This window comes from Kogia breviceps, chromosome 5 (genome assembly GCF_026419965.1).
Source record: "Kogia breviceps isolate mKogBre1 chromosome 5, mKogBre1 haplotype 1, whole genome shotgun sequence".
NCBI classification, from domain to species: domain Eukaryota; kingdom Metazoa; phylum Chordata; class Mammalia; order Artiodactyla; family Physeteridae; genus Kogia; species Kogia breviceps.
The window spans coordinates 12531892-12550260 of NC_081314.1; the positions used below are offsets into that span (position 1 = coordinate 12531892).

The 18369-nt window shown below is 39.3% G+C and overlaps 1 protein-coding gene across 30 annotated transcripts in view; it reads left to right on the plus strand.

The window, feature by feature from the left end:
• Positions 1-18369, plus strand: part of TFDP2 (transcription factor Dp-2) — a 174376-nt gene that overhangs the window by 97300 nt on the left and 58707 nt on the right. For 6 of the 30 annotated variants that reach the window (XM_067033656.1, XM_067033659.1, XM_067033660.1 and 3 more), the window contains exon 1: positions 7988-8453. The exons of 23 other annotated variants lie outside the window; for them this stretch is intronic. The gene's annotated coding sequence lies outside the window, so the exon portion shown is untranslated. Of the gene's footprint in view, positions 1-7981; positions 8454-18369 lie in introns of those variants that run through there. One more of the 30 variants, XM_067033667.1, reaches the window with a different exon arrangement.

Consider the following 18369-nt stretch of genomic DNA (forward strand, 5'->3'; position numbering starts at 1 on the left):
TATTACTCAGCCATAACAAGAAAGGAAATTGAGTTATTTGTAGTGAGGTAGATGGACCTAGAGACTGTCATAAAGAGTGAAGTAAGTCAGAAAGAGAAAGACAAATACTGTATGCTAACACATATATATGGAATCTAAGAAAAAAAAAATGCCATGAAGAACCTAGGGGTAAGACGGGAATAAAGACACAGACCTACTAGAGAATGGACTTGAGGACACGGGGAGGGGGAAGGGTAAGCTGTGATGAAGTGGGAGAGTGGCATGGACATATATACACTACCAAATGTAAAATAGATAGCTAGTGGGAAGCAGCCACATAGCACAGGGAGATGAGCTTGGTGCCTTGTGACCACCTAGAGGGGTGGGATAGGGAGGGTGGGAGGGAGGGAGATGTGAGAGGGAGGAGATATGGGGACATATGTATATGTATAACGGATTCACTTTGTTATAAAGCAGAAACTAACACACCATTGTAAAGCAATTATACTCCAATAAAGATGTTAAAAAAATTATTTTTAAAAATTAAAAAAAATAATTGTTGTGGGCTGTCACTGTGCCAAGTGTCAGCCTGAGGTGTAAACTTAAGGTCTGCTCTGGTCTTTTCTGAGCCTTTCCCTGGGCGTATGTGGTCACTTTCTAATTTTCCCACTAATGTCCTAGTCCTTTTTTTTTTGCAGTACGTGGGCCTCTCACTGTCGTGGCCTCTCCCGTTGCGGAGCACAGGCTCCGGACGCGCAGGCTCAGCGGCCACGGCTCACGGGCCCAGCCGCTTGGCGGCATGTGGGATCTTCCCGGACGGGGGCACGAACCCGTGTCCCCTGCATCGGCAGGCGAGTCTTTAATGTCTGGCTGTGGAAAGGGTAAAAAGAGAAACATGAAGGCAGGAGGGAAGGCCAGGAGTCCTTTCAATTCCCTGGAAGTCACTTCAGCTGGAGGGGGGCTGGCGGAGGCTGGGTGGAAGGATGTGAGGAGGTACAACAGCAGCGCTGCCCACTTCTTTGTCTGCACCTCTGTGAGCCGAAGCAGCAGTCCCCAGCCAGGACACAGATGCCTGGTATTTGGAGACCGGGCCCTTTTTGCTCACCCTGGCTCCCACATGCTGTGTGCAAACTACTCCAGGAACAGTGTACAGCTGCCAGCCGCATGGCTGGGCTTGGGGGAGGGGTAGCTACTACTGCACCGTCAGCTATAAATTGACCAAAATTAGCTGAAATTTACCATCCAAGCCTTCCTCTGGAAGTTGCAAGACTTCCTTAGACTCCAGAGTTTCAAAAGAGTTGTATGAGACAGATTCTGCCAGTGCAGTTGTTGCCCAGGTGAATACATGGATTCATGATGCTTCCTATTCTGGCATCTTCTCAGAAACCTCTTTCCAACATGAGTTTTGAGGACAGAAATGCAGCAATATCTCTGTATGTTTGGGAAACCATTACAGAAAATTGTGCATTAATACTGGAGAGGACAGCTAGTTGATGGTAATCAGTAATGGAAAGTTATGAGTTATAAAAATTCATCTGGATCTAATCATTAAGAGCCTGGAAATCAGGCAAAAGCAGATAAAATTTCTTCTGCTGTCAGTGGAGTTCTTTTAACAGATGGGAAGCAATTGAAGGTATTTGATCAGTAAAGGACACTTATTCATTCATTTATTTGTTTAATAGGTATTGTTTGAATATATACTGTGTACAAGATGGTTTTTTAGACAGGAAGGATGCAGGGATGGAATGGGAGGGCTGGAGAGGCAAAAACCTGTTGTGGAGGAATTCACAGACATGTAACTTACAAAGGAATATGATGTGGGAATAGGAATATGGGAACTTAAAATAAGACCAGGTTTGCTTTAGGGAATTGGGAATATCTTAATTGAGGAGGTAACATTTTATGGTTTTGGAGGAATACTAGTTTACCAGGTGAAGAGTATTGAGAGCTTAACAGTAAGGTCATGGGCTGCTCAGGGAATGGTAAATAATTCATGCCTCTGGAGTTGTGGGAAATAGACCTTGAAAAGCAATTTGAGATCCGATCATTAAGGGTGTAGTGTGATTTATTTGATGAGGGAACCATCAGAGATTTTTAGGCCGGGGAACTGAAATTATTTTCTTTATTTTTTTCTCATCTGGAATAGTTTAATTGGCATTAATGAACTAATATTTGACATAAAGAACAATTCTACATTGTAGTAAGCCTTTTGATTACATCTAGTCATTGAATTTATATCTCTAATTAATATCCATAGACTTTAAATGTGTGGACTTCAAGAAATTAAGAACTGGATTGGAATCATAGTTCTACCATTTTGTAGCATTCTTACAAGTTATTTGATGTGGTAAACCTCCATTTTCTCATCTGAATAATTGGGCTTCTTAGTTTCTGGGCACTATTGACAGGGGGGAAATAACGAGATTTCTGTTGAATGGGGAGGAAATCAAGTGAGACTCTCCACTGGATGTAATGTAGTCTGAGTGTACTCTGCGGACTGAGTGAAGGCCATAAAAAAGGTGTGCATTTAATCTATAAGAGACAATTAGTTCTAAATAGGTTTTTGTATGCTATGCTTAAGGATTTGGAGAAAGGAACCACTGAAGGTCTTTAAGCAGGAATCCATATGATCCAGTTTTTCCAAACTGCTTCAGTTGTATCCCAGTATAATTATTAATAGTGTGCCCCCTTCAACTCTCAATGGTTAACCCAGTGTGGATAATAAATTGCGTGGCCAGTCACCTTCTAAAACAAAAATATAGTAAGAACAGAGAGCCGTGGTTGAGCCATTTAGAATACAAGTAATGAGAAAAAAATAAAAGGAACCGGCCTAGAAGGTTGGAGTGAAACAGAGAAGAAATAGTCTTTACAAAAATCTTTACAAAAGCCAAGAGAGGATTATTTTAATGGTATTAAGAATGTGAGATTTGTGAGGTCAGCAAGGTCAAATTCGCAAGGTTATGGAGCATAAGCATACATTGATTTACCAAGTAGAGCTCCTTGTCTACTCTAGACAGTACAATATCATTTGGGCACTTGGAGAGAAGCCAAATTGGGTTGTTTCTTTGAGGCTAAGGACTATGCCCTTTATTTTTATATCCCTAGTGCCTAGCACAGTAGGTATCATGTAGGAGGTACTTGGTGCATTTTTTAAGAATTGAAATATAATTAATAGTTTGTAAAAAGGTGAGAGAGCAGCTATGGATATCACACTTTAAAAAAAATTTGCTCAGACGGAAAGGAGGATGTTTTTAGTTGGGCAGCAGTTAGAAAGGAAAGATCTCTGCATCTTAAACGTTAAGATGAACTCAGTGAAGAGGGGAAAATTAAAGTTTCTGAAAAGGGAAGGAAGTTTGAAAGCTAAAGTTCTTGCCGCTTAGGGAAGAGTCTATTGCAAAGTGAACGGTGTGGCCTTAAAGAGATAAGTAGATAACATACCCTCACCTACCCTCCATCCCCACCCCCCACACCCGCCCCCAACCCTTTGATGATTTAGGAATATTCTAGTGAAAAGAGTACAGACATCAGAGTCAGAAAACCTAGAGCTAAATCTTGACTTTACCTAGATTAGTGGCAAATCATTTACTCTCTTATATTTAAATGATTCAGCTAGAGATTTTAGTGGCATCTGTGAGATGCCTGGAAACGCCTCCACAGATCTCTTCCTCATCTACCTAGCTACTACATTTTTGTGTTTATGTCCTTCTGGCTACAGTCGCTTTGACAGCATTTCACTGGCCAGGACGAGCGCCTGACCCAAATTCAGCCAATGAATGTCTTCCTGGTATGTTAAGGCACAGGCTGAGAGAGGGTTAGTGGAATCTGTAAGATATAACACTAGTGACACGTCAGTGACCGTGTTTCCCACCAGCTGAAGAATACTGATCTGTAGTGAAAGAGAATGATGCTGGCGTGAGAGAAAAATCAGGGGTAAAAGAAAGGAGTCAGACAGACCCAGTCCTAGCAGCCTGAGAGTTCCTGAGACCCTGCTGCCCCCTGACCCTCCAAGTTTGGTTCTCTAACCTTTTCTTGCATTCGGTGAGCTAACCAGTTGAGCCAACTAATTTCTTTTCAAGTCAAGATTGGTATGAATTGAGTTTCTTTACCTTATAACTCAACTAATACCTGAATTTGGGTGAAGTGTTGTGACTCCAATGCTCATGTTTTCTCCACTGTAACATATTCTTTCTCTGGGGCTGAAAATCTTAGGTCTAAAGTTCTGTCCCTTCCTAACTTGTGGGGGTTTTAGTGAGCTATGTCTGTCCTCTCTAGCGCCTTTGGTTTCTTCCCTTTCCATAGATCCTTCTCTGAGGTACTAGCAAATGCCTCCTTCATCCTGGAAAGCCTTCACCTTGATTCATTCGGCTCCGCCAATTCCGCTGTGACTAAAGCACGCAAAGGGATTTCGGTAGAAGATAAGTTTAGAAAGGGGCCAGATTGAGGAAAATTTAAACAGCAGTCTTAGGTCGTTTGCTATCATTGTCTAGACCAGTGATGTTTGATAGAACTTTCTGTGATGATGGAAATGTTCTGTATCTGCAAGCTGTTAGCCACATGTTGAGGACTTAACATGTGTCTAGTGCAACTGGGAATTGAATTTTTAATTTTATTTAAATTTAATCAGTTTAAATTTAAATAGCCGTACATGGCTAAGGCTACCACTGCTGACAGTACAGCTGTTGCCATCAGGAGGTCATCAAAAGGTGTATTTCTTATTTCTTTTGTTTTGTTTTTTAAATCAGGGAAATGATGTGTGTTTTAGGAAAAAAAAAAACAAAACAGCTGGAAACTGTCATTTGGATGGTGAGAAAGAGGCAAGAATAGAAAATCACTTTCTTTTCAGGATGATGACGCCTGTAACAAGGATGGGGAATGTAGGAGGGTGAGGTGGAGCTCAATCCTGCAGAAGTTGCGTTGATGTCGTGGGGCTTGTAGACAGAGATGTCCAATAGGCCATTGCAAATAAGAGTTTAGAGCAGAGAAGCCCAAGACTAGAAGTATACATTTTTGTAGTCATCTACATAGAGGTGATAAAGCCATAGAAATGGGTAATGTCCTCCAAAGAGGAAATATAAATCTTGGAGAAAGGAGCATCAAGGGCAGAACCTTGAAAGATGTCTACGTTTAAAAGGTAGAGGAAGAGGAGGTGCAAAGGTGAAGTTAACTACAGTCAGTGTGCTATACATTAGATTTCCAGAACTTATTTATCTTATAGCTGGAAGTTTAGATTTAGATTACTTCCATGTCTTAGCTATTGTGAATAATGGTCCAATAAACATGAGTGCATAAAAAAATACTATATGGGATTTTTAAGAAACCGACACTTAGCCATGCGAGTGATAGCAGGAACTCTTTGCTTTAGGCATAGCCCTCATCAGGGAGATTAGACATTTTACTTGAAAATGTGAATAAGTATGTCCCTCATGATACGGATCTGGTAGATAGTTATATTTAGCAGGCATGGGGCAATTAAAAACTATTATTGTACTATCATAGTGTAATTTCTGCCTATAGAATCACAGATGTATCTGTAAAATATGGTTAATCTTTGGTCAGATGGCCAATAGACATAGCAAACCCTAGTCCAAATAAGTTAGCTTATAAACTTGGGGAAGAGAATGGCTTGTCCCCTTTGGTGTTTGCTAGAGAATCAGTAGTTGTAAATAATATAATGCTTGAGTAGATTTTCTTTCTTTTGGCAACTCTGTGAGGCTTGCAAGATCTTAGTTCCCTGACTGGAGATCGAACCCAGGCCCCCTTCAGTGGAAGTGCAGGATCTTAACCACCGGGCTGCCAGGGAATTCCCTTAAGTAGATTTTCTATCTAAGATTAAGGAGAAATTATTTGGGAGAATCTACATAAGATGCATTTTTATTATGCCAGTGGGAAGACTCGTGAACTTCCCCACAATGTGTCATACACTCATGAAGGCATACAGAAGGTAGCGATCAAGCTGCCCGCTGAGAAAGGCTTGGGAGTGGATTGAAGAGCAGTGTGAATGAAGAATTTGGGAGTTGAAAGGGGGCGTTGGCAAGGGAGGGAAACAGGGACAAGTAAACATGGTAGAGAAGGGCTAAAGGTCAGATCTCTGGAGCAGACAATAAGGAGCAGGTCAATTTGCTGCCTAGCTCAGTGCCTGATACATAGTAGGTGCTCAATAAGTATTTGTTGAAGGAAAGATGAATGATGGTTAGGGAGAAAAAACATTGCTCCTGCAGGACCAATGGAATCCTACTTTGGCCCCATGTTATTTTATTCATTACTTGACCTCAGTCATCACAATGTCTTCCTGACCTTGGGTTACTGTTAATTGATTGTTAGAATATATACTAACTATTCCAGGTAGAATATTTGAACATGTAAATCACTGTCCAGCCCTGGGGGTGGGGGAGGGGATGCTCTGCGTACTTCCTACTACTAGAAGTAGTAGGATCCGAGTACCTGAGTATTAGAAAGTTTAATTTCCTTTTAAGACTGTAACAGAGTAGGTATGACAATATCTAGACCCTGAATATCCTGGCCTTGGGTGACATGGGCTATCACTTCTGGCTAACCTCACAGGTTAGAGGTATGTGCTTATTTACTCGGTGTGGTTTCTGGTAAGGCGATCAAGAATGGTGAGAAGCAGGATAGGGAGATGAAAATTATTTCCAAATGTGGGTATATAAACAGATGTAACCATGTTAGATTTTAATACACAAAACTGATTGGATGCTGGGTAATTTTCAAGTTTCTTCTTTTTTTTATTCAAGGCGCCTCTGAAAACTGATAGTCCACAAAACCTTAGTGTATAGAATTTTAACTGATTCCTTTACTCAAATATTATAGTGACCTCATATTTGATATTGGAAACAGATTTTAGAATCTGAAAAGATACAGAGCCATAGAGGTTGTATTTTCAATTTTAAGCTAATTATGTACTTGCAGCTCAATTTAGTTTATACCCTCTGCTATATTATTTTTGACATATCTCTGTGTATATAAGTGTAATATGTGGTCCATAGTCTGTTTACAGAGAAAAACTTGACTAAGAAAAAGCTCTGTTTGATCTGTTTCATCCAGTATATGTTTATTGGGGTGTCTAACAGGCTCTGTTTTAGCCACTGGGGATACAGCACTAAACCAAGTGCAAGATCCTTGCCCTGCTGGAGCTGTTGTCAAGACATACTTTCAGAGGGGAATATTTCACATTAGGTGGTACCTGATCAAAGAAGGAAAGGTACCTTATTCATCCAGGAGAGTTACACTTTCAGGGAACTGAGATATAAACCACTGAAGACAGGGATTTTCATTTGGCTTTTGTTCACTGCTGTATCCACAGAGCCCAAAATAGTGCTTGGCTCATATGTCCGTTGACTGAAGCGTTTATTGTTTTGAATTTGTATAATCAGAGACATGTACTTTAATAAATGATCTTTATACCGAGCTGGTTGAAAATTTTATAGCCTCCTTTACCTTATTTTTATGTTTGTAACCTACTTTTTGTTTCTCTTGGTGCCCATTGTCAGGATGCAGGAACAGCTTATTAATATTAATAATTAGTCATATGGTAATCTGATATTGCAAAGGTTAGATTTGGAAAGGAATTTAATAGGTCATCTTTTGTTCAGCTTCCTGCCTAGGAAAAACCGAGTAAGATAATTAGGTATGTATTTTTAATTAATCACTTAAAAAACTAGGACAACATAATTGGGTTCTCTCGAGAAAATGGAGAAAGGTACTTAACCCTAGATACAAAGGTACTAACCTGAAAAAGTTAGAACTTCTAACTGTGTGGGAAAGTGAAAAAAATTCGAGCACCACTAAGCTGCTCTTTGTTGATATCAGAAATGGGCCTGCCATTCATTTTGGCATTGAAGCATAGCCTCCTATCTCAGGGGGCAGAACCAGGACTTTTTTTTTTTTCCTCCCAGAGGAGCTGGACAGTTATTACAGGTTGAAAAGCCTGACTAGTTTTTCAAGAGTTTCTCCTCCTTCCCCCCCCCCCCCCCCCCCGAAACTCATGGTGCTTTTGCTTTGCTTTCAAGATGCACTAAGGTCTCCTGCTTTGTGACTGCTTCGGAGCCCGCAAATACCCTGACATGTATAATTCTAAATATGCAGGTTTCATAAGTAAGTTCCATCTTGATTTTTAGCCAGTTAAAATTCAAGTTATTTTTAGAAAAATGTTAGGGTGGAGTTAGGCATTGTATTGTTTCACCACTTTTATTTTAAGCCTATTTCTAAAACAGTAAGACCTGTACTTCCTTCGTTTTTAAGTGTCTTTGTTGCAAAGACATTTATATGTCTTTTAAAAGCCAGTAACGAAACTATTTTCTTGAGCATCTTTTTAGTTTTACTGAGAAGTATTTTAAATTGAGTGTTTCTGAGCTCGATTGCTCATGTCTGACACAGTCTCAAGTTTCCACTGAATGGTAACAAAGACTGTAGAGTGTTGTTGGTACTGCAGTGAGAGGCATGCTTCATTAGACCAGGTAAGAGAGATCATTTTGTTTCTTACTGCTGGGTGCGTTTTTACAGGGTTTATTTTATATTCTTTCAACAGCAGCAGTGTTAAACTGATAAATAGCCAGGAGCACGCTGAATTCAAGACGTCCTTGCTTGTTGCAGACAGGAAAGCTACAGGGTATGGGGGTTGGGGTGGGGGGGAGGGGTAGAGTAAGCTTAGTTTATCACTCAGTTACTTATATAAATCAATTGAAATATAAAGATAATTCTGGAGCTCCATTTTCTCCGTGCAAGAACTAAAGAAGCAGTTAAAGAAATGAATAATATTAAAGGTACTTCGTGGTTCTTACTTGTGAGTGCAATTCAGATGTGAGTTTTTACTTTCATTTCTTTCCAGTAGTTAATAAAATAAGCTTTGCCTCTAACTCTACATTTTTTTTTCCCATTTACGAAAACTTTGAAATTGTCAACAGCAAAATGTGCTTCCTCAGGATCTTTGAAATAAACCTGACACTTACAAAAAACATTTCAGCTTTTATAGCTGTTTCATTCTCTTTTTTTTCCTAGTACATTTTTCTTAAGAGTATTTGTGCTTTGAAAATGTCAGCTGTATTCTAATGAAGCTCAGGCATTGTTTGCTCATAAAGGGGCCGGTGCATTCCACTGCTTTATGGTTTATTATGAGGCACAGTGTGAGAGTTTGGGTGGCACCATTTGGTGTCTGCCTCTTGGGGTAGTGACTGCCATTATGTTCGCGTTGGATTGGCAAAGAAAATATAGAGTGCAAGATCCTCTATGAATCTGGATCCTGTGAAGAAAATCTTTACCATAAACAATAACTATGGGAGCCTGGCATGTGTGACAACTTGAGCTGATCACTTCAAGTATACTCTTGAAGCCTGTATTTTAGTTATAATTAATAATCTGCCAGTCACGTCTCTGTTTTTGTGACGTATGTAAATAACATTTACTCATTATTTGAACTGTAGTAAAGTGAATGTCTCTAGATAAACTATGACATTTTAAATGGACACGGTACAATTTTCAATCATACATTTACTTTTTTAAAAAGTTTGAAGGAACTTAGTGTGTGGGGGGGGAGGGGGAGGGGGAGAGGAGGTCAGGCAGAGAGGCTTTCTTTCAGTTGGGAAAGCCCTGCTGAAGAGAAAAAGCAACAGATGTTTCTTCTGTTACAATTGAGGTTGTTTCATTCAAAATTCACAGTAGCTGGAAACGGGAGGGGCGGCCATAAATCTGACTTAATCAGTGAATAAAGAAAACTTAGTCATTTCAAATTTATCCTTTTACATTCAGGATTTGAGAAACAGTATAGAGTAACATATTCTGAGTAACATACTTTTTGAAGAGGCTTTTCTTAATCTTAAAAATTTTATGTGTAATTAGTGGAAATGTGAGAAAGCTAATTTTAGTGCCTTTAAGAGATGGAGAAAATGATTATTAAGTCATAAAGAATATTAGGGAAAAAACGAAGCCATTGTAAAATATATAAGGAATACTTAGGTGGCAAAAGTTTGTAATTACACAATAGGTATTAAGGCTCAAAATGAAATTGCAGTATGAAACATCATTTGCATTTAGTGAGAGACTATTTTATCTTCAGTGTGAAGCCATGAGACTTATTTCTAAAGATCTTTGAATAAGAAATGTGGGAGAAATATTTTGAGTTTAATTGAAATGATGTGTTGCAGTTTCCCTCTTTAAAAAAAGATAGTTAAGGTTAGAGTAAGTAAACTAATGGAAAGAGGGGAATGTTTATCTGCTGAAAAGAATAAGAACAAGAGCTTGGACGTGATATGCAAGTAATGAAAGCAGTCAAAAAATAGTTTTTTAATTCGTGGAGTTCATAATGAGTACAGTAAAAATCTATCCTTTTACAAGTAACACGTAGGGAAGTTCTATGCTCCCGTATACTATGTGTCTGTATACATAACAACTGTATGTATTTCTTAAAGTTAGCTCTTAGAAAACCAGTGCTGAGCGCTAGATCTTTCACATATTAGGCATTTACTACAATTTTGCCCTACCCTACACTGTAAAGTTAGTAATAACATATAATAGCCAAAAAATTCTTTGAACCTTGAACCGTAGTTCAAAATTTGCATATTGAGCAAATGTTAAACGATTTTCTAAATGTTTAGTTGGTCTAAGGAAAGGACTGGGAAAGATAGCAAGATTCAAGGAGGTTATTGAAAATGTCTCTTGCTCTGAGCTAGGATCTGTGGGCTTCCCTGAAGATTTTCTTTGCTTCAAATAATGACAATAGAATTTAGAGATTTCAAAACTTTTCAGATCATTGTTTGAATTAAGATTGAGTTTAAAATCGATCTATGTACATTTTGCTTTTTTAAGGAATAGCAAAATGGAGCAGTTGATTTTTTTCTAAGATAACCAACTTACATGGAGTTTAAAGTGGATTTACCAAGTTATAGGTTTGATTAGAGTAAGAACTTTTATAATTTTGACCAAAGAATATATAGTTTTGATGGAATAGACAGCCCTAAAAAAAAGTTGGTGACCTCACGTGATACATAACTTTGACAGCAGCATAGATTGCAGTTATCAAAAATGTGTGCCAGTGGCTTCCCCGGTGGCACAGCGATTAAGAATCTGCCTGCCAATGCCTGCCAATGCAGGACACGGGTTTGAGCCCTGGTCTGGGAGGATTCCACATGCCGCAGAGCAGCTAAGCCCATGGGCAACAACTACTGAGCCTGCGCTCTAGAGCCCGTGAGCCACAACTACTGAGCCCACTTGCCACAACTACTGAAGCCCGCGTGCCTAGAGCCTGTGCTCCACAACAAGAGAAGCCACCGCAGTGAGAAGCCCGCGCACGCAACAAAGACCCAACAACAGCCAAAAGTAAAAATAAATAAATTTATATTAAAAAAAGTGTGTCACTTATGATCATAAATGTAGGCATGACAGTACGTTTACAGCATCATTAACAATAGTGCAGAAGTAATTGAGACCGTTAACCCTTCAGTTGAAGAACAATATATTGGCTGAAAGAAGACTTCTGGAGTGAAGTACCTGTGGTTCCTGCCTTATATGTGAACTCTTTAGCAAAAACTGATGTCTGGGGGAGTCTGAGCCTTCCCTATTCACTTTTCTCCAATTCAGAATACCCAGAGAGTGACTGATGTAGACGTTCTCTCTGCCTTACATATTTTTATGCAATTAGAAACTATTGATGGTGACCTAGAAATCTCTCATTTCTGGTGTGGAAGTTAGAGGGAAGATTTTCCGGACACCTACATTTTTCTGAAAAGAAAACCTTTTACTCTGTTGTTTAGGAGCAGGTATGAGTGTGGTGCCTTAAGTGTATTATGAGCTAACTCTGTTTTGCAAGTGGCTCCAGGAACCGATGGTGTAATAGCATTCTTCCTTTCTACCAAGTTTTAAGCAACCAGTTTTCAAGTGAACTTTTGGGTCTTGACTCTAAAGCTGGAGATCATCAGCAGGGAGCTTTGTTTTCGGCATTTGGCTCTCTCTTGCAAAGTTTGGCGGCTCTCTTGGCAATTTCTCTGACAGAAAGATGAAGAGACTTCTAACTGAGCGCTTACTGTGTGCCAAGGAGACCCAGTAGAACTTATTTATAAAATTTAGCAGAATCTTTTAATGGGCAAGATTTTAATACAAAATAGTTTGTTGATACTGGTGTCTAAGATTTCCTGCTCTTGACAGTATGGTTTAAATGTAGCTTCAGTAATAGCTCTCAGTGAAACATATTACTGAAATAAGAAGTTGGTAACAATGCAATTTTGAATAAACTACTTAGCACGACATATGGAATATAGTGATCCCTTTTCTTATTTGCTAAGGAAAAGAACTGCCTTTGAAATTCTGATTCACGGGTGGTCTCTTTGAATTTGTGTCCTAAAGTTTTAAATTTATTTTAAGAACGCACCTTTTAAACTCTGGATCTGTCTGTAGTCATTGCCACCTTTTGTAAATATTAGAAAAATAGCTTCTCTTGACTGTAAATTTGAAATGATTTATTTGTTCACACTGTCTGGGGCAGGTTACCATCTCAGAGGGTTGTGGGCTGCTTCTTGAGAGTGATTTCCAGTTCAGTGCCTTTGGGTGTTCTAATGCTCATCAGTTCTTACCCTTGTGGTTGCACCCAGCTGTGTTGATCTACTCTAGCCATTCAGTGGCTCTTGGTACCAGATAAAATGTGCTGCTTTTTGTTCACACTCTTTTCTAGGCGTGCGGACAGCGTCTGCGTGCCATCTGGCAGGTGTGTTGGCTGTGGGGATGGTGCTAAAAGTAGTGGTTGAAAATAGGCTAAACAGTGAAAAGATACAACATTTAAGAATCAGAAACAAAAATGATGATGATGATGATAATATAAGCGTCACTTGGCCCTTTCTCCTTTTTAAAATGAAAATAGAGGTAAGTGTAGTACAAAGAGTCTAAGTTACTTAGACGCCATTACTTCCTTAATTTGAACAGAGAGGAAAGGGGCACTTGCAGCAGTTTGTACCAGTCTTGCTTGATCCTAATGAGCATCTGAGGCACTTGTTTAAAATATGCATTCCCACCTGGTTTCTTTAGGTGGGAAGTAGCCCCAGAAATATGTATTTTGAATAAGAGGGACACCGCCCTCTCCCACTTTTGTTCACCCCCTTTGTATCCTATGTCCACGCACATTTGGTAAGAATTACTGGGAAGGCTTAGAAGAAGGAAGTTGTTTGAGGCCATATGGTAAACTAATTCAATTATTAATCAGAAGATAGAGTGTCCAAAACTGGGAAATTCTAATTAAGGAGGTAGAAGAGAAATGAGAAAATTAAGAATTAAAAGATGTCCTTGTCTGAGCAGGGTAAATAGAAAAAGGACAAAAGGACATGTTTTAAATAAAGATAAAGAAGCCAGTGAAGAAGGGGTAGGATCCAGCCTCTCAATGAGATGCGTGTTTTTGGATGGACTTCGACCAAGTATTGAAAGGGAAGGGTCCTACAAAGGAAACCCAGTGAGAATGGACTAAATGATTTCTAACATTTTTTAGCTTTGAGGTTTGATAAACTGAATGAAAACAGTTATAATATTCCAGATACTAGAGCTTGAATTAAAGAGTTCATCTAAGAAATGAAGAGGCCCTGTGTAAATCCTGACATGTAGGAAGATGGAAAGAGAAATGTTTTTCTCCTTTCAAGTTGAAGAATCCAGGGCATTTATGGTTCTGGATACCAGAGAAAGAGGGAGCTAGCTAATTGTTTTAAAAGGTGTCCTCCAAGTAAAAATGCTTATTGAAGCCAAGAGAAAAGACTTGATCCTCTAGGGAAAGTATGTAGGAAAGACTGACTTAAAAGATTTATTGACCCATTAAGAGTATACCCTGAGGGCTGTAGAGCTGTTTTTTGTTATGGTCATTTCAAGGATCCTTTCTGTGGTTCTTTGGAAAGATTCTGGTGAGGTGGTCCACTGGGGGGAAATCCCAGAAGTCCTGTGCTCTGACAGCTGCAAAAACATCCCGGCTTTGGCTTCCATGCCTATGATATGTAGGAATGTGCATTTCAGATCTTCTGTCTTTATCTATGCGTTAAGGATACTTGATTTCCATTTTGGAACCACATACAGAGAGGGAGGTTCTAGAGGTCACTTGAACCATTATACTTTGGAGATATTATGAACTTTTATCTTCCGTTTCTCACCCTGACCATTTGCAGTGACATTATGGTCACCCACGTTAAAAAGTTTAGTAATGGATGGTGGCCTTTGCATTTAATCTTGGCAACTTTGGTGAACATGATTGAGTACAGATGCAGCAAAATAGAACAAAGCAGTGTTATAGGGTGCATATAGGTAATGCGCATTATAGTAGCTAACCTATAAATAGAATGAAAACTAAAAAAAAAAAAAAATATCTGAGTATATTTAAACGTAAACGAATGAAGTCAGAGTACGGCAAGGTTTATTTACCTTCAGTTCCCATTCCTGACATGCCCCTTATACATGGATGTGCTGTATTTTACTATCTTACAGATTTACTGTTTCCAGTTGGATATGTTGTCTTTTCAAATTAATTATGAGCAATTAATACGTGTTTTATTTATGAAGATAGTGCTGTTGATCTATTGGGCCTGAGTTATTTTTCAAATAAAGGTGATAGATATCCCCTGAGCCATCATATTGTTCCCCCTACTTTACTCTCTCTTCAGTGACTTATGTTGCTTTCTAGATGGCCGGCTGAAATGAGAAATATAGTCTGAAGGTTGTGGAATCTTTGCTCTTTGCAAAATGAATGGGCCTATTCCAGAATCGACCTGTGACTTGACCTCATTAGTACTGTATCTGAAACTGATCTAATACAGTTAAAACAGTTATTAACAAATAATTAAAAGGTAGTGTGGGAAGGAAAGAGATGCTTGACGCTTCTTTTTCTGAGTCTCCTTATTCTCTGTTTGAAATGTTAATTGTGAATGAAGTGAAGCACATGATACTGTCACATAAGTAGGCAGATCAGTGGAGCAAATAGAATGTCAATAAGGTAGACTTTCATGTTTGCATGGGGGAGGGGGAGTAGATTACTCATTAAAAATAGCCATTTAGGAAAAATAAATTGGATCATTCACTTCTCACATCAAATAAATTCCAGATGGTCAAGGATGTAAAATTTTAAATGAAGGCATTGAAGTATTATAAGAAAACATGGGGGATGTTTAATACAGTCTTTAGTATGTAACGAATGATAATTAAATTCAAAGAACAGCTATCCAACTGGAAATACCAAACCTGTAAGATGAGTAAAACATAGCACACCCATGTATAACGTGCAGCTCCAGGGTGGGAAGCGAAGATAAATAAATAAACTTTGCAGTTACTCCGACCTCCTTTATTTTTATATTTAAACAGACTCACAGACCATTTTAATGGCACTAAAGTCATGAAAGAACTATGAGATTGACAACATTCTTTTAAAATGCAGAAAGAGGGCTTCCCTGGTGGCGCAGTGGTTGAGAATCCGCCTGCCAATGCAGGGGACACGGGTTCATGCCCTGGTCTGGGAAGATCCCACATGCCGCGGAGCGGCTGGGCCCGTGAGCCATGGCCGCTGAGCCTGCGCGTCCGGAGCCTGTGCTCCGCAACGGGAGAGGCCACGACAGTGAGAAGCCCGCGTACCACAAAAAAATAAATAAATAAAATAAAATGCAGAAAGAAAATCATATATAAAAGACAAATGTCAAATTGGGAAAAATATTTTCAGCAGGTATAACAAAGAATACTCTTTATCCTTCAATATTTAAAGAGGGTCAACCAGGGCTTCCCTGGTGGCGCAGTGGTTGAGAGTCCGCCTGCCAATGCAGGGGACACGGGTTCGTGCCCCGGTCCGGGAAGATCCCACGTGCCGCGGAGCGGCTGGGCCCGTGAGCCGCGACCGCTGAGCCTGCGCGTCCGTGCTCCGCAACGGGAGAGGCCACAACAGTGAGAGGCCTGCGTAAGAGGGTCAACCAATAAAAAAATCATCAGCAGCCAGTAGAATGTTGGTCATAATTCTCAGGAAGGAAAATTTAGATGACTTTTAAACAAAACACGTCAGTCTTATTCATAATAATAAAACCAAAATAAAATCAATCTGAAATACAATCAATCTGAGATACTATTTTTAACCTAAAGATTGACAACAATAAAGTTTGATAACACACTTGAGTTCGTAAGGATATGTGGAAATGAATACATTTCATACATTTCTGAGCAGAGGGTGAATTGGTACAGCTAGTAGGTATAACCAATGTGTGTAAAGACATATGTGTAGTCATTGCAGTATTATTTGTAGTAATAAAAGATTTTACTGTTAATGATGTTTGTAACACTAAAAGCTTTCCATTATTAAGGGACTCAGATAAGCTGCTAGAGCCATAAAAAGAAGTATTACATAGCTAACGAAGTAAATATTGAAGCAAAATTACATATGTATACGTAGGTATGGAAAGACATCTAAAATAGTATTGCTAAACAAGCAACATGCAAACTGATATGCAAACCATATGTGTAAGGAAAAAAGGATATGTATGCATATATGTTTGTATATGCCTAGAGTATTTCTGAAAGGTATATGAACTGGCACCAGTAGCTGTCACTAGGGAAGGAAATGGTTAGGTGGTGGTCGGGGATGAGAGGAGACTTAGTTTAACTGTATATCCTGTCTCTGGAATTTGTATCACATGCTTCCATGCAGACATTCATGTATTTGGGTATTCATTCATTCATTCATCCAACAAATATTTGTGGAACTCTGCTATGTCCCAGGCACTGTGCTAGGTGCTGGAGATACAGCAGTGAATGAGATAACGAATCCCCTGTTCTTACAGAACTTAACATTCTGAGAGTGGGTGCTTATATGATTATAAGCAAGTAAATATAAATTTGCAGTACATCATATGCAGATAAGTACTCTGGTGGAAAGTCATAGTAAGTGAAGAAGTGCTGATGTAGGGTCATCAGGCATCTCTGATACACTGACAACTGGGCAGAATCTTCGAGGAAGCTGGGGAATAAGGCATGTAGGTATCTGGGGGAAGAAAGTTACCGGCAGGGGAAACTTTTAAGGACAAAGGCCGTGAGGTAGAAATTTGCTTGTCATGGTTTGAGGGACAGCAAAGAGGCCTGGGTGAATGTAGTGGATTGAAGGGAGAGATTTGACAGCTGATGAGGTCAGAAAGGAGGGGTCAGGTGACACAGGGCTCTGTAAACCATCACACAGACTGAGATGCAAAGCCCACTGGAAGTTTCAAAGAGAATTACTCCGCAAAGCAGGATCACTCTGACTGCTGTGTGATGGTAGATAGAGCCGTGCTGTTCAGTAGGATACTGTAAGTCGCATAATTTAAAATTTTCCAGTAGCCACACTGAAAAAGGTAAAAAGAAACAGGTAAAATTAATTTGAATGATAGATTTTATTTAATCCAATATCCGAAACATTATCCTTGAACATGTAATCAATATAATCAAATTTTTAGAGAGTTAGGTTTTGATTACTTAGCCTTGAAAATCTGTATTTTACACTTAGAGCACATTTCTGTTTAGATGTTAAATTTTCAACAATTGAGGTGAAATGTAGTACTACCAAAACAATAATGCTGTTTTTAATGGGAAGATATTTTATACTGCTTCAATTTTAAAATTTAAATTCGTTAAAATTAAATATGTTTAGAAATCAGGTCCTCAGTTGTACTAACTACTAAAGTCGTGCTTTATAGCCTCTGGTCTAGTGACTGCTGTATTGGAAAGCAGTTGGGAGTAGTTTTGTGGGGTGAGGTGGGCCTAATGCAGGACAGGTGGATGAATCCGGAAGATATTGCAATAATCAGTCTAGAAATGGTGACTTGGATCATAGTGGTAGCAGTGGAGTGGATGAGAAGTGGTTGTATTCCAGATAACATTTTATTTTATTTTTTGTAAACATTAAATCATTTTTATTGTGGGTATGGATACAGATGTATAGCAAAGAACTAAGTAAAAATTTAAAATAAGGACCACCATCATAAATGTAAACTAGCAATGTTCTGACAGCCACCTCTTGCTACATAGATTGTTTTTTTTTTTTTTACATTGTCCATCTGCCTTTTTTTTAGTATATACAAATTTTTTTTAAAAATTTATTTATTTATTTATTTTTGGCTGTGTTGGGTCTTCGTTTTTGTGCGAGGGCTTTCTCTAGTTGCGGCGAAGGGGGGCTACTCTTCATTGCGGTGCACGGGCTTCTCTTTGAGGCGGCTTCTCTTGTTGCGGAGCACGGGCTCCAGACGCGCAGGCTCAGTAGTTGTGGCTCACGGGCCCAGTTGCTCCGCGGCATGTGGGATCCTCCCAGACCAGGGCTCGAACCCGTGTCCCCTGCATTGGCAGGCGGACTCTCAACCACTGCGCCACCAGGGAAGCCCAGTGTAGGTCATTTTTAAACTTATATTTAGGGCTGTA